Source organism: Microcaecilia unicolor, chromosome 2 (assembly GCF_901765095.1).
Source record: "Microcaecilia unicolor chromosome 2, aMicUni1.1, whole genome shotgun sequence".
NCBI classification, from domain to species: Eukaryota; Metazoa; Chordata; class Amphibia; order Gymnophiona; family Siphonopidae; genus Microcaecilia; species Microcaecilia unicolor.
The window spans coordinates 465,960,097-465,978,190 of NC_044032.1; the positions used below are offsets into that span (position 1 = coordinate 465,960,097).

General features: G+C 47.4%; 1 protein-coding gene across 1 annotated transcript in view; it reads left to right on the forward strand.

Moving 5' to 3' along the window:
• Window positions 1–13,961: 13,961 nt before the first annotated feature.
• Window positions 13,962–18,094, forward strand: part of LZTS3 (leucine zipper tumor suppressor family member 3) — a 179,640-nt gene continuing 175,507 nt past the window's right edge. The window contains exon 1 of the mRNA XM_030190999.1: window positions 13,962–14,029. The gene's annotated coding sequence lies outside the window, so the exon portion shown is untranslated. The remainder of the gene's footprint in view (window positions 14,030–18,094) is intronic.

Below are 18,094 nucleotides of genomic sequence, written 5' to 3' on the forward strand. Positions count from 1 at the left end.
CCCCACAGCCAAGAAATAGAGACAATGGACAGGGAGCAATTATGACATCTCTGCCTACCTTGCACACTCATAACCCTCAGTACGGCCCTGCCCAGTAGGACATGACACAAACCTGTACTTTGCTGTATTTGATGTAATGCTGTTTGAGGCAGACTGTGGGAAGCTGCACTCTTTTTTTCATTTGTTTAACATATCCCTTTTAACCCTTGATACACTATTATATGCGAGTGATAAGCAAATCTTATTCCTTGGTACCAAACTCTGACAAGAGTTTCACATTAATCCAGCTCTGTGCAAATTCTGACTACTTTTATTTAACCATGTCTGGCAAATCCTAGCAAGTTGTGCAGCAGCTCTGCGTCAGCCTCTCAGAACACTGCAAATTATCCTGTGAGCATCTTATTTTACCCTCAAAAGGTCTTAGCGGGGGTTGCCCCACAAATTAAAGCTGAGGTGGTGCTAGGAATGGCTATGAGGGATAGTCCTTGAGACAGCCCATGGAGGTGAAACATGCATGCCGGACGCTATGCCCCCTGTCTGACTAACTTTAAGGTGAGTACAAAATAATTGTTTTCATCTTTAAATGCAATTAAGATTATAAAAATTACTAATCGGGTGTACTGATGAGGAGGTGGAAGCCGATAACTGTTAGTGTAATGGTTCTAACAAGTGTCACCGCTGAGGTCACCAAGAAGTTTAAAGTTTTTAATTAAGATCGTTGAACTATAGCTGCTGAGTTGGTCTGTTGAATATTTTCATTGAAGATCATTGTATATAATCATGTTGTTGCAGTGGGAATTAAGAGTTAATTGCGTTTGGAGATTCCCACAACAAGTAATTGGTGCCAATTGTGAGTGTTATGCTAAACTCATAGCATAGGAGCCGACTCTGTGGGTGCTGTGGGTGCTTGAGCACCCCCAATATTGAGAACATTCCTTGTATTTGGCCAAGGAAGTGTTATTTCCACTGGGCTTAGCACCCCCAATAATTTTGAAAGGTTGGCTCATATGACTCATAGCATATGATGTGATGTAATATATCTTGTTGGGCAGAATAGGTGGACCATGCAGGTCTTTATCTGCCATCATCTACTGTGTTACATTGGAGAGAGGGGTTTTCTCTACAGATAATTTGTATTTACCCAGACACTTTTTTTTCTGACTGTGGAATAGCTTCATACTGTTTTGGGATCTTGCCAGGTACTTGTGATCTGGATTGGCCACTGTTGGAAACAGGATACTGGGCTTGATGGACCTTCGGTCTGTCCCAGTATGGTAACACTTATGTACTTATGACCAGTGGGCTGAGAACTAGGGAAGCCAGCATTTACTTTACATTACATTTCTGACTTGTATCCCGCTACCACCTTTCAGTTTTAAATGGGTCACAGAAACCAAGAGACCAGAACAACCTCTGGGAATTACAACGGCTGATATCAAAATATCTAAAATTTACACAAGCCAAATGATTAGAAAAATAGTTACAAACAATCCTGTAATGCACATTTATTAAACAGACATGTTTTAACCTTCCTCCTAAATGAAAGTTACAATTGGGAAAATGAGACAATTCCAACAAAATCCTTCCAAAACCTGGCTACCTGAAAGGCCAATGATTTCTCAAAGAGCGTTAATTGCTACTTTCCCATAACTAAAGGGAAGGCAAATAGATTGGTATTACCAAATCTTCTGGCTCTAGAGGCAACAACAAAACAAAAGTGAGAGAGGAAATAGAGGGGAACCAGACCATGTAAAACTTTAACAGGCCAGTTTTAAAAAATGACCCTAGCTTCTATCGGCAACCAATGTAACTTTATGTAAAATGATGAAATACTCTCCTATTTGGATAATCCAAAAATTAAGCAAACTTCACAGTCTGTTTTCTGTTCAGGAGTCTCTTCACGCAGCCCAGGTACACCAAATTGCAGTAATCAAGATAAGATAATACAAGGGCATGCATTAAATGCTCAAATTGATTTGTGTCAAAATATTTCTGAATGCTACATAATTTTCTCATTAGGAAAAAGCATTTCTTAACTAGTGTATTAACCAGCACTTCCATAGAAATGGCACTATCGACCTGAATGCCGAGGATTTTAATAACTTTGGAAAGAGCATACTCACATTGCTTAACAGTAATGGTTTTGGGAATGCACTCTGGTTTTCTATCAAAACACAAGAATTTTGTTTTGTCAGTGTTGAGTTTTAACTTATGATATCTCATCCATTTATCCAATAAATTTATACAAGAATAAATTCTGGAGAGATCAGTGTCAATTGATTGAAGAGGAATTAGTACAGAGATATCGTCAGCATAGATATAATGAAGGAAACCATTTCTCTCTAGCAAAGAGTCAAGAATTCATAAAAACATATTAAACAATACAGGGGAAAGGGGGGACTTTTGTGGGACTCCGCTGGGAAAATAAAACATCATTTGATCCCTCTGCTTCTCTTTTGTGATCTTGGGCCAGTCACTTAACCCTCCATTGCCTCAGGTACAAACAGAGATTGTAAACCCTTCAGGGACAGGGAAACACCTACAATAACAATGTAATTCACCTTGAGCTACAACTTGAAAAGGATGAGGTAAATCCCAACTAGATTAATAGCAAAACATCATGGCAAACATCAGTCCTGTGGCATGAGCAATCACAAGCTGGGGCAGGTATAAATATTTTAATAAATTCAAACAGTGATATAAATATTTTAATAAATTCAAACAATGATGTAAGTTGGGTCATGGATGGGACGGGTGCTTCCTGGCGATGAAGTTCTACCCCAGAGAGCTGAGTAAGAGGCGGGCAGGGAAGAACCTTTTAGTAGAAGAAAAACAAAGAATAATTACTTTTCTACGAGGACAAGTAGGCTGCTTGTTTTCACATGTGGGTCGACGTCCGTGTCGGCATAGGAATCGGCATTTTGCAAGCAAAATATAAACAAAGTTTTGCCAGAGTCTTCTGGCGCGTGTGCGTGGACTGATTTCCTGCCTGCCGTGTGAGCATGCCTCCTCAGTTTTCTTTTCTCCGTGTTGAGGTGTGGTAGTTTTTTTCTGTGCTCCTCTCAGGCCCAGGAAAGAGTCTTTGAGTTTTTCTTCTAATTTTTTCTTGATTTTTTTTTTTGTTACATTTGTACCCTGTGCTTTCCCACTCATGGCAGGCTCAATGCGGCTTACATGGGGCAATGGATGGTTAAGTGACTTGCCCAGAGTCACAAGGAGCTGCCTGTGCCTGAGGTGGGAATTGAACTCAGTTCCCCAGGACCAAAGTCCACCACCCTAACCACTAGGCCACTCCTCCACTCATTATTATTGTCAATTAAAAAAAAAAAGTTCCCATAGAGGGGCATAATCAAACGCAAACGCCTATCTCCATGGGCGTTTATCTCCGAGAACGGGTCCATGAAGGGGCAGGCTGAACCGTATTTTTAAAAAAAATGGACGTTTTTGAGCTGGGCGTTTGTTTTTTTTTAGCGATAATGGAAACTAAAAATGCCCAGCTCAAAAACATCCTAATCTGAGCCATTTGGTCGTGGGAGGGGCCAGGATTGGTAGTACACTGGCCCCCCTGATATGCCAGGACACCAACTGGGCACCCTAGGTCAGTGCGGTGGACTTCAGAAAAAGCTCCCACATGCATAGCTCCCTTACCACGGGTGCTGAGCTCCCAACCCCCTCCCCCAAAACTCACTACCCACAAATGTACAACACTACCATAGCTCTTAGGGTGAAGGGGGCACCTACATGTGGGTACAGTGGGTTTTGGAGGCCTCCCATTTACCAGCACAAGTGTTGCAGGTGGGGGGGATGGGCCTGGGTCCACCTGCCTGAAGTGCACTGCGGTACCCACTAAAAGTGCTCCAGGGACCTGCATACACGCAGGCCTCTAGGACTTGTTGCTGCTGTCAGTGGCGTAGGAAGGGGGGGCGGTGGGGCGGTCAGCCCCGGGTGCTCGCCGCTGGGGGGGGGGGGGGTGTCATCTCCATTGGGTCCTTGCTCCCTCTGCCCCGGAACAGGTTACTTCCTGTTCTGGGGCAGAGAGAGCAAGGAACCAATGGAGCCGACGCAGCTCCCAGCAACGTAGGCTCGGGGGCGGATCGGCCCTCCTGCCCGCCCCTCGCTGCCAAAGTAAGCTACAATGCATTCCGGCGGGGGGGGGGGGGGGAGGGTGCGCGCCGGGGGGGGGGCACCGTGCACCGACGGGGGGGGGGGGGCACCGTGCTGCACCCGGGGGGGGGGGGGGGTGCGCGGCGGCGACCTGCCCCGGGTGCCAGCCGCCCTCACTACTGCACTGGCTGCTGTATAACATTGGCACACCAGTTGACACCTGAAGACTAATCTCTCCAAAAACGTCCTTTATTGGAATAAGCACATTTATTCACAGTTAACTGCAGAGGTTGTGCCCCACTGGCAACGAGTCTCCCTGGTACTGAGATTAGCAGTAGGTCAGAGCTGGCAGAATGCTGTACAATGCCCTCTTTCAGCCACATTCAAGGTAAGAACTAAGTTGTCTAACGTGGCTAACACAGGAAAGGGAACTAAAACTGGCTTACAAAAATGGCCACTACCGCATGGACTACAACTGGAAACACAACAGGGCACACTCTGACCCAGTAGGCAGGGGGAAAAGCACCATGGGAGAAGAGCCTACCAACTACCAACATCGTGAGACTGTAACAAAAGCTAATGAAATCACGGAGCCCATAACCCTACACCCACCACAATGCAATGCTGATGTGACCCTGTAGTGCACCCGAGAGCCACATCTGACCCAGGGAAAGGCTGTGAGAGGATCGAACACTTTCTGCTGTCATGGAGGTGGGTACGGCATTTGAGGCTGGCATACAGGCTGGGAAAAAGTTTTTAAAGTGGGGTTTTTTTTGGTGGGAGGGGGTTAGTGACCACTGGGGGAGTCCGGGGACGTCATCCCCGATTCCCTCCAGTGGTCATCTGGGCAGTTGGGGCACTTTTTTGGGACTTGTTCGTGAAAAAAAAAGGGTCCAAAAAAAGTGACCCAAAATCGTGGTAAAAACGCCTTTTTTTTCAATTATCAGCTACAGACGCCCATCTCTCCTCGGCTGATAACCACGCCCCAGTCCCGCCTCCGACACGCCTCCGACACGCCCCGTCAACTTTATTCCTTTCCGCGACGGAGTGCAGTTGGAAACGCCCAAAATCGGCTTTCGATTATACCGATTTGGGCACCTTTGCGAGAAAAACTCCCATCTCTCGATTTGGGTCGAAATATAGGAGTTTTTCTCTTTCGATTATAAGCTGGAAAGTGTACTTTTAGTTTTGTCCCCTTTCAAGTTTCCTTTGTTTTTCATCGCGGCAGGTTTTTAGACCGTGCGGTTGGGTTATTCCCTTATGTTTGTGCCCTTTTTCTTTTATCAGGCACAATCGCGTCTTTTGATTTCGCCAAAGCCGTTTTTCCTTCCATGTCATCGAAGAAACCCAGTGGCTTCAATGGCTTCAAATGTTGTACTCGGTGCAACCGGACCATCTCAGGTACCGATACCCACGCCTGGTATATCCAGTGCCTTGGGCCCGACCATAGCCCAGCCACTTGCAGTCTGTGTCTTCGTATGAAGAAATGGACCCAAGCGTCTCGAGAAGCCCAACAGGAAAAGCTTTTTGGGGCTCGGACCGGTCCTTAGACATCGACATCGGTTCCAAGGTCAGTGGCATCGACATCAACATCGAGGATAACATCGATGTCGGGAGAGGAGGTAATGGCTGCTGAAAGACCAATTCGCACTGGGAGCAGTGAGGCATCAAGTGGGTCTCCACCTGCCTCGAGGCCTCCTGTTGTGCTGGCCCCCCCGGGACCGACCTTCGTCAGACTCGGCCCTGAGGAGGTGTGATGATTCCATGTCGAGGAGTCTCGATGACTGGCATCAAGCGAAGGCAAAGAAGCACCGTCATCGTTCTCCTTCGACACACGTTGCCGGGAGCTCCGGGGCGTCAAGGAAATCAGCACCCGAGAAGCATCGGCGCCAAGAGGATTGCTCCCCCTCTATTCAGGAGGTGCTGATGCGTTGATCTTCTGGCAGCTCGGTACCTGCTCCCAAGCCTCGACAGATTCTACCACTGGCTTCTTTACTGACCCCACAGCCTTGTCTGACAGCGGCTCTCGACGAGCGCATCAGGGCCCTGCTTCCAGAGCTTCTGGAAGGATTGCTGCGCCAGTCTGCTTCGGTGTCGGGGGTGCTTACACCTTCAGTACTGTCTGCTGCAGCGGCATCTGGCCCTTCGCCTGTGGTGAGGTTCCCGACCTCGGTGCCGCCTGCGGCATCGGTGTCGGCTACCACGCAGGTCGACTCCCCTTCGATGTCGGTGGAGGAATCTTCACCGGAGTCCAGGCGGGTGTCAACTTCTCAGCACCGACATCGAGGACATCACTCCTCGGCATCGAAGCAGGCTCAGTTTCGGACTGCTCTAAGGGATGTCTTGTCCGATACTGAAGATGAGTGTTCGTGGGAGGAAGAGGAAGATCCCAGGATTCTCTCTGATCCTTCCCCTCCACCAGAAAGGAGACTTTCTCCACTGGAGAGTCTATCCTTTACCTCCTTTGTCCGGGAAATGGCTGCGGCTATTCCCTTCCCTATGGAGGTTGAGAATGAGCCCAGGGCTGAGATGCTCGAGGTCCTGGATTATCCTTCTCCGCCTAGTGAGGCTGCAATGGCTCGTTTGCATAATGTACTGAAGGAAGTCCTTATGCGAAACTGGTCGTTCCCTCTGTCTAATCCTGTATCCCGAAAAAAGCTGAATCCCAATATTGGATCCACGGTGAACCTGGTTTGATGAGGTCTCAGCTACTTCACAATTTCATGGTGGTGGACGCCACCCTCAAAAGAGCGAAGAGCACTAGGCACTGTGCCTCGGCACCCCCAGGCAGAGAATCTAGAACCTTGGACTCTTTGGGCGGAAGATGTATCAGGCCGCTATGCTTGCTGCCAAGATCCAGACTTACCAGCTCTTCACAAGCGTCCACTTGCGGAACTCGGTGAGGCAACTGTCCAGCTTGGTTGATGCACTCCCTCCGGAGCAGGCCGAGCCTTTTTGTCAGGTGGTCAGACAGCAGAAGGTGTGTCGAAAATTCCTGGCCAGGGGTACATTCGACACTTTTGATGTAGCATCCAGGATCGCTGCCCAAGATATAGTGATACGCAGACTCTCATGGCTGCGTGTCTCTGACCTGGATCATTCAGTCCAGCAGCAGATGATGAATGTTCCTTGCCGGAGGGATAACCTTTTTAGTGAGAAAGTAGAGGATCTAGTTGACCAGATCAAGAAGCATAATGATGCTATGGATTCTCTCTCCCGCTGGGCATCTTCTGCTACTACCTCCTCATTCAGGAGGTTTTTTGGAGGGAAGAGGAGTGCTCCCTATTCCTATGCTAGGAGTAGGTACATTCCTGCTTCTAGGCAGCCTGCCCAGGCTCAGTCCCAGCACGCTCGTTCTCGTCAACATTGTGCACCTAAGACCACTGCGGCTCCCCAGCAAAAGCAAGGGACGGGCTTTTGACTGGCTCCAGTTCAGCATAGCCTCAGTAAACGTGTCTGTACCAGACGACATGCCGGTTGGGGGGAAGTTAATGTTTTTTCACCACAGGTGGCCTCTTATAACCTCCAACCGGTGGGTTCTTCAATTGTCCGGTTAGGATACACCCTCAATCTGGAATCCAAGCCTCCAAATTGCCCACCAGGAGCTCAGTCCTATAGCTCCCAGCACAAGCAGGTACTTGCAGAGGAACTCTACGCCCTTCTACAGGGCCCAAGCGGTCGAACCCGTTCCACTAGGGGAAGAAGGGCTGGGATTCTCTTCCAGGTACTTCCTTGTGCAAAAGAAAACAGGGGGGATGCATCCCATCCAAGACCTAAGGGCCCTGAACAAATTTATTATCTGAGAAAAGTTCAGGATGGTATCCCTAGGCATCCTTCTTCCCATGATTCAGGAAAACGATTGGCTATGCTCTCTGGTCTTAAAGGATGCTTACACATACATCTTGATACTTCCAGCTCACAGGAAATATCTTCGATTTCGGCTGGGAGCACAGCACTTTCAGTAACGTGAACTGCCTTTTGACCTGGCGTCTGCGCCCAGAGTGTTTACAAAATGCCTAGCTGTAGTCGCAGCATCTCTACGCAGACTAGGAGTGCATGTGTTTCCTTATCTCGATGATTGGCTGGTGAAGAGCACCTTGAAGGAAGGTGCTCTGGAGTCCATGCGAATGACATTCAGGTGCTGGAGTTACTGGGGTTCGTCATAACTTATCCCAATTCCCATCTCACCCCAGTCCAAAAATTGGAATTCATTGGAGCTCTGCTGAACACTCAGACTGCTCGAGCTTATCTTCCCGAGGCAAGGGCGGACAACCTTCTGTCCCTGGTGTCCATGATTCGAGCGTCTCAGCAGGTCATGGCTCGGCAGATGTTGAGACTTTTGGGGCACCTGGCCTCCACAGTTTATGTAACGCACATGGCACGTCTACATATGAGATCAGCTCAATGGATCCTAGCTTCCCATTGGTTTCAAGCTGCGGGGGATCTAGAGGATGTAATCCAACTGTCCACCGACTTTTGGAATTCTCTTCAGTGGTGGACGATTCAATCCAATTTGACTTTGGGGCGACCATTCCAAATGCCACAAAAAGTGCTGATGACGGATGCATCTCTCCTGGGGTGGAGAGCTCATGTAGATGGGCTCCATACTCAGGGAGCCTGGTCCTTTCAGGAAAAAGGTCTGTAGATCAACCTCCTGGAATTAAGAGCAATCTGGAATGCTCTAAAGGCTTTCAGAGATCGACTGTCCAACCAAATAATTTTGATTCAGACAGACAATCAGGTTGCCATGTATTACACCAACAAGCAGGGGGGCTAGCAGATTGCATTTCCTTCACTTATGCCCAAGCTGGGCTGACTCTGGAGGGCCATGTCACGGCTCATAATGTTAGAGCAATGTTAGTGGCTCACTTAAAGTCAGCCTCCATTGAAGAGATTTGCAAGGCTGCAATGTAGTCATCAGTCCACACATTCACATCTCACTACTGCCTTCAGCAGGATACCTGACGCGACAGTCGGTTTGGGCAGTCAGTGCTGCAGAATCTGTTCGAGGTTTAGAATCCAACTCATAAGTACATAAGTAGTGCCATACTGGGAAAGACCAAAGGTCCATCTAGCCCAGCATCCTGTCACCGACAGTGGCCAATCCAGGTCAAGGGCACCTGGCACGCTCCCCAAACGTAAAAACATTCCAGACAAGTTATACCTAAAAATGCGGAATTTTTCCAAGTCCATTAATAGCGGTCTATGGACTTGTCCTTTAGGAATCTATCTAACCCCTTTTTAAACTCCGTCAAGCTAACCGCCCGTACCACGTTCTCCGGCAACGAATTCCAGAGTCTAATTACACGTTGGGTGAAGAAAAATTTTCTCCGATTCGTTTTAAATTTACCACACTGTAGCTTCAACTCATGCCCTCTAGTCCTAGTATTTTTGGATAGCGTGAACAGTCGCTTCACATCCACCCGATCCATTCCACTCATTATTTTATACACTTCTATCATATCTCCCCTCAGCCGTCTCTTCTCCAAGCTGAAAAGCCCTAGCCTTCTCAGCCTCTCTTCATAGGAAAGTCGTCCCATCCCCACTATCATTTTCGTCGCCCTTCGCTGTACCTTTTCCAATTCTACTATATCTTTTTGAGATACGGAGACCAGTACTGAACACAATACTCCAGGTGCGGTCGCACCATGGAGCGATACAACGGCATTATAACATCCGCACACCTGGACTCCATACCCTTCCTAATAACACCCAACATTCTATTCGCTTTCCTAGCCGCAGCAGCACACTGAGCAGAAGGTTTCAGCGTATCATCGACGACGACACCCAGATCCCTTTCTTGATCCGTAACTCCTAACGCGGAACCTTGCAAGACGTAGCTATAATTCGGGTTCCTCTTACCCACATGCATCACTTTGCACTTGTCAACATTGAACTTCATCTGCCACTTGCACGCCCATTCTCCCAGTCTCGCAAGGTCCTCCTGTAATCGTTCACATTCCTCCTGCGACTTGACGACCCTGAATAATTTTGTGTCATCGGCGAATTTAATTACCTCACTAGTTATTCCCATCTCTAGGTCATTTATAAATACATTAAAAAGCAACGGACCCAGCACAGACCCCTGCGGGACCCCACTAACTACCCTCCTCCACTGAGAATACTGGCCACGCAATCCTACTCTCTGCTTCCTATCTTTCAACCAGTTCTTAATCCATAATATACCCTACCTCCGATTCCATGACTCTGCAATTTCTTCAGGAGTCTTTCGTGCGGCACTTTGTCAAACGCCTTCTGAAAATCCAGATATACAATATCAACCGGCTCCCCATTGTCCACATGTTTGCTTACCCCCTCAAAAAAATGCATTAGATTGGTGAGGCAAGACTTCCCTTCACTAAATCCGTGCTGACTTTGTCTCATCAGTTCATGTTTTGTATATGCTCTGCAATTTTATTCTTAATAATAGCCTCCACCATCTTGCCCGGCACCGACGTCAGACTCACCGGTCTATAATTTCCCAGATCTCCTCTGGAACCCTTCTTAAAAATCGGAGTAACATTGGCTACCCTCCAGTCTTCCGGTACTACAACTCGATTTTAGGGACAGATTGCATATTTCTAACAGTAGCTCCGCAAGTTCATTTTTTAGTTCTATTAATACTCTGGGATGAATACCATCAGGTCCCGGTGATTTACTACTCTTCAGCTTGCTGAACTGACCCATTACATCCTCCAAGGTTACAGAGAATTTGTTTAGTTTCTCCGACTCCCCCGCTTCAAATATTCTTTCCGGCACCGGTGTCCCCCCCCAAATCCTCCTCGGTGAAGACCGAAGCAAAGAATTCATTTAATTTCTCCGCTACGGCTTTGTCCTCCTTGATCGCCCCTTTAACACCATTTTCGTCCAGCGGCCCAACCGACTCTTTGGCCGGTTTCCTGCTTTTAATGTATCTAAAAAAATTTTACTATGTATTTTGCTTCCAACGCTAATTTCTTCTCAAAGTCCTTTTTTGCCCTCCTTATCTCCGCTTGCATTTGGCTTGGCATTCCTTATGATCTATCCTGTTACTTTCAGTTGGTTCTCTTCTCCACTTTCTGAAGGATTGTTTTTTTGGCTCTAATGATTTCCTTTATCTTACTGTTTAGCCACGCCGGCTGACGTTTAGTCTTTTTTCCCTTTTTTCTAATACGTGGAATATATTTGTCCTGAACCTCCAGGATGGTGTTTTTAAACAGCATCCACGCCTGATGCAAGCTTTTTACTCTGCGAGCTGCTCCTTTCAGTCTTTTTTTCACCATTTTCTCATTTTGTCGTAATCACCTTTTCTATAGTTAAACGCTAGCGTACTTGATTTCCTAGTTTCACTTCCTTCAATGCCAATATCAAAACCGATCATATTATGATCACTGTTATCAAGCGGCCCTCGTATCGTTACCCCCTGCACTAGATCATGAGCACCACTAAGGACTAAGTCTAGTATTTTTCCTTCTCTTGTCGGCTCCTGAACTAGCTGTTCCATGAAGCTGTCCTTGATTCCATCAAGAAATCTTATGTCCCTTGCGTGTACAGATGTTACATTAACCCAGTCTATATGCGGGTAATGAAATCCCCCATTATTATTGTGTTGCCCAGTTTGTTTGCGTCCCTGATTTCCTTTAACATTTCCGCATCCGTCTGTTCGTCCTGGCCAGGCGGACGGTAGTACACTCCTATCACTATCCTTTTCCCCTTTGCACATGGAATTTCAATCCACAGTGATTCCAAGGAGTGTTTTGTTTCCTGCAGAATTTTCAATCTATTTGATTCAAGGCTCTCGTTAATATACAATGCTACCCCTCCACCAATCCGATTCACCCTATCACTACGATATAATTTGTACTCTAGCCCCCTAGACCCATTTTTGTTCTGTTCCAGGCTGCACTCTCAGTTAGTTGTTTATAGTTTCAGGTCAATCTATGTTATGTCCTCGCTGTTGCAGGGCCCAATTGACCAATGTTCGTTGTTTTGAGTGAGCCTGGTTGCTAGGGATACCCCACATGTGAGAACAAGCAGCCTGCTTGTCCTCGGAGAAAGCGAAGATACTTACCTGTCGCATAGGAGCCACCTTTTCAAAATTATTGGGGGTGCTAAGCCCAATGGTAATAACCCCTCCCTCGACACATACAAGGAATGTTCTCAATATTGGGGGTGCTTAAGCACCCACAGCACCCACAGAGTCGGCTCCAATGACCTGTAGCAGGTATTCTCCGAGGACAGCAGGCTGATTGTTCTCACAAACCCGCCCACCTCCCCTTTGGAGTTGTTATTTATTTATTTGTTTATATTTTGCTTGCAAAATGCCGATTCCTGGGCCGACGCGGACGTCGACCCACATGTGAGAACAATCAGCCTGCTGTCCTCGGAGTTGGAGAATACCTGCTACAGGTAAGTATCTTCGCTATCCTTTCAAATCTAGCAGGTTTTAAAAGTTTAAGTATAATTGAGATGGTTGTCCCACATATTGCCCAGGAAAATAATATGAATTTTAGTGACAGCACCAGAAGCATGAATTCCAACACAAAAGCAGCCGGGGCCCTGTTCTGAAAAAAAGCAAGTTAAAGAAAATGTTAGAAATAGGGCAAGGTGCACATAAAAGTTACTAAGTTGAAGCAGGCATATTCATTAATAAAGGCGCGCCTTGGTCATTCCATGTTTAATAATTGTTATTTTGTGTAATTTTTTGCAGTGCCCATTATTCCTATGAATTCAGCAACAGTGTACAGCACCTCTCAGTAGCACACATGCTAACACAAGGGTGGGCAATTACGGTCTTCGAGGGCCACAACCCAGTCGAGTTTTCAATGTTTCCGCAATGAATATGCATGAGATTGATTTGCATGTATTGTTTCCATTGTGTTCAAGTAGATCTCATGCACATTCATTGTGGAAATCTTGAAAACCTGACTAGGTTGTGGTCCTCAGCCAGACAGCCGATTTTGGGTGGGCCTGAACCCAGGGTGGGTGGGCACAGAATTCGTCTCCTTGGCTTCGCTCTCTACCCTTTCCCGTCCTCCCACCAACCCCAAAATATTAAATACCTGAGCTAGCGGGGATCCAAACAGCAGCCAGCAGCACTAGTCTCAAGCTGCCACCACAGATGGCAGGCCCGGCATGCTCAGTGCTTGCATATGTGCAAAAACTGAGCATGTGCAGAGAGAAGCTGATGTTGGCATCAGCTTGAGGCAAGTGCTTCAAGCTGCCTTTTGGAAGAGCCCTGGATGCTCTCAAGGAGGACATTTTCAGCTGGCAGGGTTTAGGGATCCCCACCAGCCACAGCAAGAGTGCCACAACTTTGGGTGAGCCCTGGCCCACCCATGACTCTGCCACAGAAGCGGAGCCAGGTTGACGGCGCGGGGGGAGCGAAAGCGGCGCAAGAGTGGACTTCTGCCGGCGCTGGCGCACATTTTCAATGCAACATGATGAGAAAAAAATAGGCGCTGGTACCAGCAGAACTCCATTTGGGGGAGCGGCCGCACCCCTGACGCCCCACCTAGCTACGCCACTGCTCTGCCACTGCCTCACCGTGGTTGCCACTGCTGCACTGCCATTTAATAAAGTTGGCCGATTCTGCAAAGTTACAAACTTTCATCTCTCACTGTTACATAGGGTCTGTGTGAGTCAGTCTTCGGAACATTTTTGTAAACCATAATTTTGCATTTGCCAAGGCTGACTGCCTTATTTTGCTTTTGAAACACTGGACGCCTTAGATGCTGTATTCAGTAAGGAAGGAGTTAAAGAAATGTAAGGCGAGCTGCTTCCTAGGATTAGCCAATAGGATGGAGTTGTTTGTCTGCACTAAGGGCACAGGTGATTTGCTGTTTACAGCAGCAGGTATTTCATGGCACACACTTAGGATCTGCTGAAGAGACAGAGCGCTGAAGCCTGGGTCTGAGCTGCAAAGATTATATGCTGCTTTGCGGAGGTAAACCTCTGTTCCCCCATCCTCCTCCTTTTTCCTCAACAGGCTATTTTGTTTTGGGTTTTTTTTTTTTGGCCGTTGCTGCTTGTTTTAAGCGAACTTGGTTTATGTAGCATTTATTTCTCTGCGTGCTTTCTTGGATTCTCTTTATAGGCTTAGGTGAAAAACAAAACAGTGCAGTTAGTTACAGATAAGCCCCGGGGGTGAGTGAAGAAGAGAGGAACGGTATGCATTCGTTTACAGCTCCGATACATGCCGATGGCTCAAACACAAACCTGTACTCCCCCTTTTTTTTTACGTTTTGTACACAGACAAGCTAGTATTTGCCCACAGTGTTTACTTTCATTTAAAAATAAAAGAATGGAGTGCACAATACATAGAACGGTAAGAGAGTCAATTGTGTATGGTGCAGACTTGACTTGCAGATTTTTTCATAGCCTCTTGGTTGATTTTTAGATCCTGTGGCCAAACGTGACTTTGAGGAACTCTAGAAATCCCTGCAAAGATTGCTTAACTTGGTTTATATGCCTTTTTGAGAGAACATTTAAAAAAAATTACAGTTGTATATAGAGGCTGACTGTATTTCTGTTTTGGATTCAGCACTGAAACTGAACCGAAATTCGTGTTTGGGTTTCTGCCAGAAATACTGCGCCTGCCCCAAAGGGGCCACTAGACCATTAGGGCTTTTAAAAGGTTGGCCTGAGTTTTTGGATTGCGCAGGGAGGGTATGGGCTTTCTGGCAGGGGAGAAGCTGGCTTGGGGTGTTGGGCTTGTGACCGCAGCTTGGGTGGGGGGATTGGGGGGCACAGCTACAGCTACAATCTTGAATATAATTCCCGTTCTGGCCAAAACCAAGTTGTGGATTTCAGCCGCTAATTCAGTTTCGGTCAGAACCAAAACCACTGGTTTTGGCCAGCCTCAGCTTGTATGCTGTAATGTTACCGGTCTCTTAATTTAAGTGATGTCTTCAATGTGTCTATTGTATCTTAACTGAAATGATTCAGATCTATATAGGGCATGCTAAGGTAAAGTACTCTTAATTTCTTATTTATTTATTGAACTCAGAATTTTTTTTAATTACATTTGTACCCCACGCTTTCCCACTCATGGCAGGCTCAATGCGGCTTACATATTATATTCAGGTACTTATTTGTACCTGGGGCAATGGAGGGTTAAGTGACTTGCCCAGAGTCACAAGGAGCTGCCTGTGCCTGCAGTGGGAATCAAACCCAGTTCCCCAGGACCAAAGTCCACCACTCTAACCACTAGGCCACTCCTCCACTATTATTTAGTTTTGGGAGTTTTTCTGCCCAGCTGTCTTCCTGTGTTTCTAGTTTAGTCAGAACAGGCTACTGCTGGGAGCAATTCTATAATACTGCACCGTATATATAGACACCCAGAGGGCACCTGACTGACACACATCTGTACAAAAGAATGTAGATGCCTACTTTATACCAGGGGCCTAGCCAGTATTTGATTTGGGGAGGCCCAGGGTGGACTGGGGGGCCACACATTTTCTCTGTGATCCTACCGCCCATCAGCCACCACATTAATAAACTTAAATTTGCTATCGGGAATACCCCAATCCTCACCAGCTGAAGAGATCCACTGCCTGAACTGCTCCAGCGTTACCTCAGCAGCCAGGAAGCTGGCAGTATGCTTTCCAGACACTAATGTCAGCACTCTTTGCACATGAACTGAGCATGCACAAGTAGTGCTGATGTCGGGGGGGGGGGGGGGGGGCTGAAAGGCAGGCCACCAACTTCCTGGCTGCTGAGGCAACACTGGAGCAGTTCGGGCAGCAGATCTTTGGCTGGCGGGGATTTGGCATTCCTACCAGCCATTCAACAGGCATTCTAAATGTGGGTGTGGGAGGCCCTGAGCCCAAAGGCTTCCCCGTGGCTACAATACTGCTTTATACTTTATAGAAATCTAGCATAATTAGGTAGATATGTGCTTATGCACTTTGCTGCAACCACTTACACTAGTCATAGAACTGGCATAAGTGTGTACAGCTGTGTTCTAGAGATACACACAACTTTGAACTTCACCCAGACTTCGCCCATGCATTTGCTCACCTCCAAACTGCATGCTATTGGAGATATGCATGTATTTATAGAATAGCGCTTAAGCCAGAGCTCGACAAATCCCAGGTGTTAGGTTGCTGTAGCGACTAGAAAATTGTCCCTGGCGCCTGTTTGTTTTTGCTTTTTTGGCCAGTTTAAGAGCAGTTGTGGCTCACGCTGCTGCTGCCAAACCAGAAATTTCCTCTTCTCTGTGCGTTACAGCTCTGCATAAGTCTGAGTCGAGCAGTACAGGAACCCCTGCATTGGTCTCAAGTCTTTCGAGGCCAGAGTGAGAGTTCTTTAAGTAGATGGCTCAGACTGGCACAGAACCATGCGATCTATGAAAGAGGAAGTCCTTGTTATCGACAGCAGAGTAACAGATAACTTTGACAACTAGTGGGAGAGGAGGAGAGAGGCTGGCTGGCTGCCTTGCTGGGGATAGAGATGGTGGGAGGTGGCACTTGCCTGGCTTGGTGGGGTATAGGCTGGGGGAAGGTGGAAAGCAGCTCCCTGGCTTGGTGGGGTAAGGGCTGGGGGAGGCGACGGCTACCTGACTTGGTGGCGTACAGGGGAAGGGAGTGGGTGGCTACTTGGATGGCTGGGGTGCAAGGCTTGGGGGAGGGGCAGCTGATTGTCCACCTGGGTGGTGAGGTGTAGATGTTGTGAGGCATAGGCATTGGATTGGGGGGGGGGGGAGAGCAAACCCCTCACTTTGAGGCTGGCTGGAAGGGGCAGGGACAGGCAGACATGCTCAAGCCCCACGCCAGCTGGCCAAGCGATGCTACTTATGCAGCTGATAGTTATCATCCCCCAGGGAGTGAGTTAAGGGAATAAATGTCTGGTGGCAGTAGCTCAGTACAGAAGGAGAGAGATGCTGAAGTGGGGGGAGGGAAGGAATGCCGGACGCTATGGGTGGAGTGATAAGAAGGAAGGTAAGGAGAGATATGCTGAAGAGGGGAGGGGGAGAGAAGGAAAGAGATGATGAAGGGGGAGAGGGAAGTAGAGAGATGGGAGGTTGAGAGGGAGGGAAGGACAGAGATGCTGGAGACCATGGGGGGGGGGGGGTTAAGAAGGAGGGAAGGACAGGTGCTGTTGGGGGGGGGGGTGCTATGGTAGGCATAGGAGCCGACTCTGTGGGTGCTTGAGCACCCCCAATATTGAGAAAATTCTTTGTATGTGTCCAAGGAGGGGTTATTTCTACTGGTCTTAGCGCCCCCAATAATTATGAAAAGTTGGCTCCTATGATGGTAGGTAAGAGTTGGTGGCAGAGCCTTGTTTGAGCATCCTCAAACAAAAAGGCATTCTGCTACTCTGGGGTGAGGGATGGGGCTAGGGGTGGCTAAGGGAGAAAGGAGACAGGTGAGGTGGAATGGGCTAAAAAAGAGACTGGTTAACGACAGGGCATGGAAGGTGGATGATAGGACTGGAAGAAAGAGAGAATGAGACTGGGTGACAATTTGGAGTGTAGTGTGAAGAGAATAAGTTGGACTGGATGATGTCCGGGTGAGGAGGGAGGTTGCTGCTATGTATTACTGCCGGTGGCATTCAAGAATGCATTAAGGGCCTGATATACTAAACTTAACTTTTTCCCAAGACAAAGAAGATGAAAAACAGTCTTAGTAAATCAGACCCTGAAGTAGTTTATATAGACTTAGAATAGTCCCCCCACCCCCCCCCAAATGGTGATAGGAGAAGGGGTTGAGAAAGGTCTCAGCCGCTGGCTCTTAAATCCCAAGAAAAATTTGTCAAGGCCTGACCTAGGTACATATCTGGCATATTTTGTATGTATGTGCATGTTTAGTGCATACATAAATGTTAGTACCTGCTTTATAGAATTAGACTCTAGGGAGTCACTATAGGGTCATTTTACTAAGGCGCGCTGAAAAATGGCTTGCGGTAGTGTAGGCGTGGGTTTTGGCCATGTGCCGATCTATTTTTTTAGCGTGCCTGTAAAAAAAAGGCCCTTTTTTTGCTGAACAGGAATGTGCGGCAAAATCAAAAT